This window comes from Metopolophium dirhodum, chromosome 8 (genome assembly GCF_019925205.1).
Source record: "Metopolophium dirhodum isolate CAU chromosome 8, ASM1992520v1, whole genome shotgun sequence".
Lineage (NCBI taxonomy): Eukaryota > Metazoa > Arthropoda > Insecta > Hemiptera > Aphididae > Metopolophium > Metopolophium dirhodum.
The window spans coordinates 10602423-10614442 of record NC_083567.1 but is presented as its reverse complement, the minus strand read 5'-3'; the positions used below and the strand labels follow the sequence as shown (position 1 = coordinate 10614442).

The 12020-nt window shown below is 33.7% G+C and overlaps 1 protein-coding gene across 2 annotated transcripts in view; it reads right to left on the bottom strand.

The window, feature by feature from the left end:
- The window catches only part of LOC132950199 (signal-induced proliferation-associated 1-like protein 1), a 46063-nt gene extending 35470 nt beyond the window's left edge, over positions 1-10593 (bottom strand). The window contains exon 1 of one of the 2 annotated variants that reach the window (XM_061021497.1): positions 10101-10593. The gene's annotated coding sequence lies outside the window, so the exon portion shown is untranslated. The remainder of the gene's footprint in view (positions 1-10100) is intronic. The other variant, XM_061021496.1, reaches the window with a different exon arrangement.
- Positions 10594-12020: the final 1427 nt, after the last annotated feature.

Genomic DNA, 12020 nt, shown 5'->3' with positions numbered 1-12020 from the left:
TTTTCAAACATCCAAGTATTTCGGTACATGTAACCGGAACTAAAATGTTTTCTTATCGAAAATAGGTAGGTTCTACAATAATTTTATTAAACTAAATAATATAAACTTTGTGAGCAGTATTTATTTTGTAATATAGTTTCATATTTTAGTTAATTAATAAAGTTTTTTTGGCTTGAGATTTGTACCTATTATATCTGAATAAGTATAAATTTAGTAGTTTTTTTTTATCCTATCCAGACTGTCAATAATAATATGGATTGATTGCCTTTAAAAATACTAAATTATTATTTAACTATAAATCGTACTACTTATATTATATTGTGTATTATAGATGGATAGAACCCACAAGAAAATTTTGACAATTTAACCAATTCAATAGTATATGATAGTGATTCGTGAAATTTAGAACCTATTGCAATTATTAATAATATTATATATTATTATATACTATTTAAAAGAATATAAAATATTTGTGTTTATCTTAAAAAACGATTTATATATGATGAAGTATGACCAACACATGTAATACACATACGCACTTGCAACATAATAAAAAATAAAAACAACATTTTTTTGGTAAAATAGACTATTGTTTCAGTCAGTTATAACTTATTGATTATTATTATACGATTAGATTAACATTTAGGTTGATTTCAAAGACTTGTCAGCAGATGTCTGTAGAGTGCAATAATAATTAACTTAGGAACAAATACGATTATAATAGAAAACTGAACGACGAAATTATATTATACAATTAAATATATAATCTTCAAATATTGGTTTTAGAAACTATAAATAAATGATGTAGTAATGTGAAATAAAAAAATTAAGAATCTATAAACAATATAATGATATTAAATACTATATACTATAAAGCATATTATAGCATACATGTGTCATTGAGATCTCTCGCAGAAATAGCGGGATGAAACATGAGTCATCGAGTGCGGATGTGTAAGAATTATTATTCAGGAATTTAACCATCACCTGTATAATATTATCATATTTAATATAGTTACGCAAAAAATAAAAATAGGTAAATAAATGTACCATTCATTTTAATCAATTTGAATCTTTAAAATATAATACGTTATTAAAACAGTTAATAGGTATTAGGTACTTAAAACTTATAAGTTATAATAGCTATATAACTTACGACTTATTATTATACAAATAATTCTAATAACTATGACCAGATTGAACTACTAACAAAATAAATAAAACAAAACAAAAAATAAATATTGAGACACATAACAAATGAAGTTTGTAATGTTATTATAATTTATAGGTATTTAACGTTTAATAAAGCTTTTATAATAATTATTATTTTATATTATTATTTGCTGATACGTTCTAATTACGTCACAACAAGTTTTGATTTTAATTATTATTACTACTATTCTGTTCTCAAAATTGTTTACAATATTTTATAAATCAATTAATTAACCGTGATATAAAATTTAAAATATATATAATTAATGAGGTAACTCATTTATAATTTGGTTCAGTTATTTTTTAATGATCTGTAGGCCAAATTGTACAAGGACGAAGATGGCTTATGAGGTATGATCAAATATGTTGTAATAGTTATAAGTTTATAACAATTTAAAATAATAATAAGATATATAACATCATAATATCATATTTGTACAACACACGACCTATAATGAAATTATAATATTTTCAAAAGTTTTGATTACTATTTGACAAATGAAAACTTTATGAAACAATATAATATCTACATGCATACATAACCATAAAACATTTTTAGATTAATACATGCAAGTGCCTTGGCCTTGCAAATGCATTTTAATTTTTAATAATGAAACGATTAGTTAATTGCTTTATCTATATTATTCATTAAAAATATTATGTCAACATTCATCAAACACGCCGATAACGTATTCAGAAAATCATAATATATTAATTTTATAGTTTTATACTCTATAACCCATGAAATGTGCTTTTAATGAAATATTTTTAAACGTTAAAAAAAATTGAACCGTATTAGACTGTTTACGTACTTCCGAAACTAAATTACCTATCTTCTTTAACTATTTGATTACCATTCATACTGCAGGAAGACATTATTACATGATAATACTATACAGTATATTAGTATATAGGTAATAGGTATATTTTTAATAGTTTAAGATGAATTATGTTGATGAATTGACAGTATTTGATACACTTATTTACAACGCTACTATAATATAATAAACGCAGACGTACAATTTTAATTATTTATCGTCAGATCGTCTATAAATCGATTTATATTTAGGTAAATAAAAAATATATATTTATTATATAAAAATAAATAATAGGTAACACTTCAAGAATTTATATCCATGATGAATGATAATTAAGTGTTCCGTAAAATAACATGACTTGTAAATAATTTACAATTATTGTAATATACTATTTGAATAAATGACCTGAATAAAAACTACTAAGACCTAATATGAACGCTGTCAACATAAATCGGAAATGACGGTCGAATTACCAGAGTAACACCGGAAGTCATAAACAAAAAAATTATAATTTAATGCAAATTTAGGAAATAACTGTTCCATAACAGTATAGATAGCCAGTATAAGTACTCGAATTTCAGAACTCAAACAATTTAAATTATCTACACACATGTTCCTTATAATTAAATTAACTATACTCGTTTATAAATTAAAATAGGTATAATAATAATAATGTGTTAGTATCTACATTTATAAATATTTTCCTTTTTCAACCGGTATACTACCAACTACTGCATAATGTATGTTTAAGTTACAATCGTAAAAAACATAGGAATCAGTAATGCGAATGATGTTTATAAATAACTATTTATATTATATACTATGTATAATAAATAAACGCTTGAAATATTAAAATACGCACAAGATTTTCAACGGGAAAAAAGCTTATAAGAGTATTTACAGTCTTTAGTCGCTGGTTATAGAAAATGAGTAAGTTGCAGTTGCACAATGCGTAAGCCGCTACAACTAAATTTAGATATCTACCTAATTTTTAAAGTTGAACTAACATATTACATTAAAACGTACACTATACATAACAGCAAAATTCAGATTTTTAAAAACGCCATTATTTTTGTTGTATTTTGCTTTATTTATAATATATATTAATATATTGTAAACTTTAAATTTAAATAATATTTGTCCTGAGAAAAAGTCAAAGAACGCATATTTGCGATTTGATTTTTTTTTTTTTCTAAGGTATCGAGAACCGGAGGAGGAACCGCGTTAGCATTACTTCTCCTCAGCTATTTGATTTACGAGGTTGTATTATCGTGTACTGAGATAATAACAAATTATGCTGGTAGGTTTTTGGGATTGTGTCGAAAAAGAAACACGCAGATAACGGGTTGCGAGACCTAGTGCACGGTGCATAATATAGCGCGCATTCCAGCAGAGGCTCGTCACGACGACGACGAGTGCCGTCTGTATAGGTAGTTTGGTACCCCTAAAGAGAGGAAGAAACGAGAAAAAATATAATAATAACGTTTTAGTCGCATCATCCCCGAACAGCTGCAAATGCCAGCGGCGTGCACTCATACACTCACATACACATACAAACAAGATGGGCACCGGAGACGTATTCTATTATATGGCATATACTCTTAAATAGTTGTATAAGAAGAGTGTAGCAGCAACAGAAGCCAAACGAAATTCCACTCGTTCCTACGTTTTGGTTTCTATACACGCATGATGTGAAGAGATCCCCTAACAACGCATAGCTTACAACACAACATTCGCGGTTGGTGGAGGGCCGAAGAGGGGGGGACTTTTGGTTGGTACAATTAATAAATGAATACGACTACGAACTAGTAGAACATAAACAAAACGAAAAACCGACGATAAACATATATTATGTATATTACAATATACAGGGTAGGGCCAAAAGTCAACAATTCACCGGCATATACACTAAAACCGGAAAAAAATCATTAGCCCACCCTGTAAACGTGACGAAACACATTAAGCTAAGGGCGGTGGCTTCAAACAGATCGAACACACGTAAATACCGATAGAATATTATAATACACACGCGGCGGCAAGTAAGGTTGTATAGGTGCACCTCTACAACATAATATATTATAATATACATCTTGACTATATACAGACACATTCGCGCACGCAAATTGCAACCCCGAGGCACATTTTTTTTCAATTAGTCATTGTGTTTTGTATGAGTACATTGATTACAATGCACGAGATACATCTGTACCTCGATTTATACATTATGCGTATTTCAAATTTTCTCTAACATGACGATTAACGAATTCAAGGTTTGCGATACGATTACACCAACTGGGCCTTTCGTCAGCTGATCGTGTGTAAGACAAAAAACCGTTAACTATGCAGCGTATATATTCAAAATGAAACAAGAAAAAAAAGAAAAACTGAACGTTCGAACCGAAATACCAAAATGGTCAATTCTCACGACGATCGTTTCTCGACTGATCGGGCTGTAAAATAACAACACAAACGCGGGCCATTGATCATCGTTCTTTAAAAAAAAAATTATATACACAAACACGCACACATAATATTATTATAATGGTATCGAATCAAAAAATTCGCCTTCACAGCTGCTAGTCCACCCGCCAGCCTGGCGATGGTTTTTTTTGTTGTAATATGCAGTACATAAATTATAATATAATATTATGCACACACGCATAATCGATAAACAGATAAATGCATAAACGATAAACACACACACACACACACACACACACATTAGGTGTTCTTTTTTCGAGATGAGGTGCGCGCTCACGTCTCGCAAACATGAGGATACCGTGCGAGATTCGGTCATGGTATAGGGACGTTCGCACGCACAAAACTCTCGGTAAAACGGAAATTGCTTGTCGGCCGGCGGCGGCGGCGATGGCGTAGTAAAAATACGGGCCAAGACGAATTTTTACTGCGTTTCGGTCGGAATGCGCGCGCGTACGGCCACCGAAAGACGCGCGCGCGGTTGACACATCCGCTGCCGCCGACTACCTCGCTGAATGCCGATGCCGCCGCTGCCGTTGCTTTGGTGCTCCGTTCCCGCAGTATGCAGTGTGTAGCTGGACCGGCGCGCGGCGGCGGCAATGACAATGACCGGCACCGTCGAGTTGCAGTGGTTCTCATGGTGTGCGCAAGAGAGAAAAAATTAATAGTACGCACACATACACACCACGACTAGGTATAGCCGTATAGGTACGAAGCGGAATACGGTGGCCGTAAAACGCCTGTGTAGTGGTGTTAAAAAAAATCCCAAACCGGAAATTATATTTACTGAACCCGAACAAGAATAATATCGTCGTCGTCGTTGTCGGTGACGAGGCTTCTACATCAAATACTACTACTATTACTTACTAGTTATGTGCCTACGACGGACGGGACGAAATGGACGAACACCTTCCGTGCGAATGGTATACAACGATGAACAGAAACGTACCGAAACACAAAAGCGTGTGCTCTGAGAGGAAATTGCAAATCGGTTTTGGATGACGGGCTTTTTACGTTTTTTTTTTTGTTATTGCCGTCGCCGTTTTGTTGATTTTTATTTTATTTAATCTTTTTGTTTGTAGTGCGTTTTTTAACAAAACGATCGTTCCAAAAAACCCGTCTCGTTATTAATACCTTCCGTGCGAGAATCCTTACGCACCGGAAATCCTCGGGCGGCAAACAATGATATAGTTATGATTACTCTATAGATATAATATTATATATTATATATAAATACATTGCACAGCAATTTTTTTTATATTCTTGTACAAACCGTCCCCACCTACACCGATCTATTGAGACTGGTGATAATTCTAAGTGTACTAATGGAACACTAAAAATATATTTTAGAGATAACGCGCTATCCTGTCGATGCCTTGAGTGAGCAGACAATAAATAATATCGAAAACGCACTATTTTGTTTTTCCTCTCGTGTTTTGTATAATGTATTGTAATGTATAATTATAATGTATAATATTTAATATTATTTAGATTACCTATACACTGAAATACATTACTTATTATACCTAGGTATTACCTACGTATAATTTTATCATTTTATATTAACGTTTACGCGAGTGTCTAATACTACAAATTAATATCCGTTATTGAGTAACTCCCGTGTGTATAATATTATAGGTACGATGATTATTTCGACATTCGTCACGGGATAACTGTGCACAACTCGGATTATGGATGTATATTTCTGCGGTTTATATTTTATTATTATTTTATATTATTGAAAATATAATACACGGAAGACTTTGCAACACTATACATATATTAATGTAGGTATAATATTGCAATATAATGGGATAGGCCATCATTATCAATGTTGTTTACATAGAAAAATGTTATATAAAATATTAATACAATTTTTCGTGTTAAAAACACGAAGTTTGTTTATTAAGCAATAAAAGAGTGTAAGTTGAAATTAATCTATTATTACCAAACCATACTATAAGACATTTATGGAAAGGTTTTTTTAACCCGACCCAGTTCTACATCGACGTTCTACAACAAAACGCTCAGAGTAATATTTCCAGAAAATAATATGTCAGACGATTAGTGAATTTGAAGTTTTTAAACCCAAATCAACATCAAACCCTAATAATACAGGTATAAATTATATAAGCTATTTAAAACGTTTTGAGGAGAATTTTGCCTATGAGTTAAAATACATTAAATTTTCGTAGAAATCAACTGGTATGCGTGAGACTTGAGTAGGCAAAATTGAAAACATGTACATTTATTTATTGTTATAACTCATATTATTATTTTTTTTTTTTTTTTTTATTGGGTAACCCGCGGCAACATAGGCCATTGGGTGTGGGGAGGGCACTGTAGGTTTTATATTGGGTAGGTTTGGTAGGTTTTATATTGGGTAGGTTGGTACACGTGTGTGTTGTGTTTGGCAGAATTTCTAATGGGGCACCCGTAGGTTTCTGCCGAGCCCCGGGGTGGGGGGATGGCGGCACTTGTTCTCCGGACACCGTGACTTGCACGGAGAAAAATGCCGCCCAGTGGTCGAGGATCGAACTCGGACCGGCTGTGCCGAATCCGTCGCGTTAGACCACTCGGCCACCTCGTCCCCCCTATTATTATTTTATACCTGGCACGAATAGTCGAATAACGCACGTTTTTCGTTTCAGACGAAGTAACCGTTATTGATGTGATATAATTTTCTACAATCCAATCGGAACCGAATAACAATAACAATTCAAAAATATACATTTCCGACAAGTGCAATGAAAGCCGAACACGTGTAAAAAATAAATAAATAAGTACATATAAAACGCATTTACTGTAAAATAATAATATTATCTACGATATCCACTCTCATCACGCGCGCCAACTCGCATATACAACGTGCTCGCACGTTTAACAGTGGAAAAAAATCAAGTCGGTATTTATAGCTTTAGAAAGTGTAATGAAATAGCAATGTCTAATTAATTCGTAATATAATATGTACATGTACATAAAATTATGTATAGGTATACAATTTTCTTATATAAAACATGCCTCGTTACAATAAAGTACGATGCGTCGCCGGTGTCGTCTACCAAGGATGCGGCGCACGGTGGATGGTTAAGAAAACAAAGTAAACCGAATCATAAAAATGTAATTATTTTCTCCTATTATTATATGGTGCATTGTTCCGTAAACTTTACACGTCGGATAATTGTGTACACGACACAACAGGAACCGGGGGAAAACAATGGGAACGCGCGATATTTGTGAAAAGAAAACCAGGGTCCGCTAATTTCTGCAGCGCGCGCGTCCGCTTCGTTTTTGTTTAAAACGCAAAAACTTCACTAAACGGTCCACGGTTTGTAACTAATATATAAAATAGGTATTTAATGACAGTGGAATGACAAAAAACAACGATTTTTGTTATTATTATATTATTATGTCGTGAAAACGGTTTTTTTTATTTCAGAACGAAAACGGTAATACGCACTCAAACACGTTTGTTCGCGCCCTTTAAACCCCAGCACCTCTATTCTGGTATCGTTATTATTGTATAGAAAATCCTATTCCCAAGGGATGCGAAATCGTTTCGTAATGATACAATCCGAAGCGAAGCGCTAAGACCTTACTTGACGTACCTTAAGGGTTGAGCGGCAGTGAAGGTTAGGGAGGCAGGTCAACAACGTGATACAACAACTACCGGATTATACGGAGCGGATGCGATATCCCGGAGACCTTCGAATAAAATAATGACGAGATTTAACCAGATAAAAAGACCTATCCAGAGATTTGAATCACCCGAAAACTATTCCCCGGGGTTCGATACATCATACATCAAACGTTAATTTTAACGTCAATACGTCATCGTATACGATGCACACACAGTTTTCAAAACCTTAGTATTTATGTTTTTCATTGTTTATCAATTATTCGTTTATTTATTTTTTTTTTGTAATTCCGATGGAAACGCTACTCGTTTGTATGTGTTTTAACACGGTATGTCATTTCACAGCAGAATACACCAGCAACTATTGTTGTTTCATAATCGATTCATCCTTGAAACACCAAATCATCGTCTAATTAGGTAGTCCCGTAAAATGTGCGAAGTATAATATGTACCTAATGAAATATTAATAATTAATATCTAATTCTAAGTGAAGTGCACTAGTGCATGCCGCATACGTTTAAATTGTATGATATTAATTTCCATTAACTTCGAGCATGCTTAAGCTAAGAACCTGCATTTAACTACCCAAAGGACTAGTGGTTAAACGACAACAAGAATCAAATTATTTCCAAGTTCATGGGTTTTCTATGAATAAAATCCACGATTATTTAGATATTTAAATCGTAAGTACACTTCATTAAGTCTATTTATAATAATATGTTTTTCTATCACATAAGGTTTCGTTTATAAACCACCTAACCGCAATTATATAAAACGACTAACTAGTTCGTAAATGGCATAATACGAGATGTGTTCTGAGACAATACACGGCAATTAAATAAACGCTAAGAATTAATCACAGCATGTATTGGCGCGAGTACCCAACGATAGGTAGTACGATACCGATAACGAAATTTCGCAGTTATCATTTATAGCGTCGCACAATGCACTTTATACATTGTTATCATATAGGTAAATTGTTCTACTTATTAATAGTTTATAATATCCTGGATGAGTTTTTGGTCAATTAATACGGACTACTTTTCGCGGTTTAATGCGTCCAAATCGTCCTAATACGCGGTTTTACGAACTACTAGAAATCTAGAAGCGGTAGGAACCTAGAAACTAGGTAAACATTAAATAAAATGTAAAATTTTCTACCCGGTCCACGACGACCATTGTACGCTGCAAATCGCAAGTGTACACAAAATATCAAAACATTTCGACGAAAATACTAAAGATGTAGCAGCTATTACTATTAATAAAACTAGTCTCTAGTTAAATACTATCAAGGTTTCTCAATGTGTGCGGCGGCACATTAAAAATTAATATATAATATACCAATAATAACAATATTATAATCCGATGGGGTTATTTTCATGTCGTTTACACTAGTCAGAATTCGCCTTCTCCTCCCATCCAACGCCGGCCGGCGCCCGGCAGTCGGTGATTTAATAATAATTATTGTGTAGCACACGTGTAACTTGACGTCCTAACTATAATTATACTACATACCTAACTCGACGTCGGCCGAAATATTCAATCGCGTTTACGGTATTTTATCATTTTTAAAACCAAATTCGACGACTGTGAGGTCACGAATGACGATGACTATGGTGGTGATGATGATGATGATAATAATAATAATAATAATAATAATAATAATACTAGTAATAATACTAATGATAATAACAATCGGATCACCAGGGTGGTAATTAATGTAAATTGCGGTCAGCGAGTGGACTATCGAGTGGAGACTACAATGATGGAATTACTCCGAGGACGGGGGAAGGTATCGCTCTCGCGGCCTTTATTATTATAGCGTTATCAGCGAGTGGTCGGCGTATGTGTGATAAGCACTAGTTCGGTGCAACAAGTAAAGTAATAACTAACATCAATTACATTATAATCTTAAATATTATAAGTATTTTTAATGTGTATGCAATTCTACTTACTTCGAATCGACCACCGTCCTAGTGTAGTAGTAGCAGTCGTAGTAACGGTTGGACGACGACGTGCTGACGTCCATTTATCGACGGGGCACGGGGTAGAGTGGCGTCGATCCACCGAACGCAAACAATATTATCGTTCTACCACCGCGGCGACACTCGATAGATTCGTTTCGTTTCGGCGTGCGCCGCACGATGCACGATTATTATTCTACGGGTCGCAACGACAACGATGCGCACACTGAACAATTAGCACGTAAAAAGGCTATAATATTAAATAACGCACGAGAAGAAAAACGGAAATGAAAAAAAACCCACCTCGGAAATCGAACGGACGTCGGACACAAACACAACAAACGACAAACGCGCTCGGCACCGACGAACGGACTGACACGAAGAATAATAACAACGACACAAGTACACAACCGGATTCGGTGCGCTGGAGGGACGCGAATCGGAATTCGTGTGAACAGGCGTGGCGGTGGTGCTGGTAGTGGTGGTAGTGGCGGCGACGACCGATGTCTCTCCGGTGGCAGCGGGGCCGGTGCTCTCGCATCCTGCCTTCGCCTCACCACCCGGTGTAGGAGCGCGCGATATAATTAGGGGTTACCAAACCACGGACGGACGTACGCGCGCGCAATCGGCCGGGCGTGACCGTCCGCCCGGCCATCATCCTACCCACCGCACCGGCAACGTTTTCGACGTACGCGTTGCTAACTTCCTATCGGTTGATCGTTCGCACCACGGCATAAAAATACATAATAATGTAATAATAATATAATATATTGATATTATTATACTTCTTTTTGTTTACCTTTATTAACAAAAAAATCTCTTACGGAAAGTCGAATTAAATTTTTATGAGCGTTTGAAGTTCATATTATTACAACAATACAACATTGGATATTTATTCGATTTCACATGTAACGTTTTTCTTATTTTGTTGTAATTCAAAAATGAATAACTGTAGATACATGAAAATTCACTGAATGTTTATTTTATCAATTCCTATAATTATTACTATAGAATACTATTGGTATTATTATAAAATTAATAATATAATTGACAACAACAAAACATTTATTATTGACATTTTAAAATAAATAAATTGGAATTTTTTATTAAACTGTAATTTTATGACCAACTACCTATGTTCAAAATTAAAAATAATAATTTAATACTTAAATTAAATTTTTTTTATATATTTATTAATTTTTATTTGACTTTTTTTCCGTGGCTTATTTTTACGGTGGATTATTTTTCCGTGCCTTTTTTCTTGGTTTTTTTCCTATACATTCGTTTGCACACGGTTGCAACAACTGCAGTTACCGAGGACTGCTGTTTTCTTTTTCTTTGATCACACGAAAATTGTATTATATTGGAATATAATATTATATATTGGTTAATAGTTTGACCACACAAAAATCTGTACATTTTAAATGTTGTCGCTATGTCTCCAGAGTCTAGACGACGAACACTATCGTTTGAGCTATATACACTTGCACAATTTAGATAAGGACTTGGATGCGCTTATACCACTTATCATCCCCAACATTTAAATCAGTAGCCTCATAATTTATGACATTTATGGTTAATTAGTGAATTAGTTCTTATTATATAATAATAAAATTAATAAAGTATACAGTACAAAACTATTATTTTATAATATGATTATTGGACGGTGGGTGTTAAAGAGGGAAGTGAAATTGCTCATTGTATAATTCAAGATCAAGACCAACTGATAAAATAGCTAGGGGGCTTCATCATTCCCCCAGTTTTCTCATTGAAATTGCGCTCCTAATTTAACTTTTTTAACTATTAACTTTTTTTGTCAGCAAACCGGGTGTTTTTTATGTAGGCACACTGGTTGTATGATTATATTATAACTTATAGTTGACTATAATAAATACCTACTTCTATATAGAC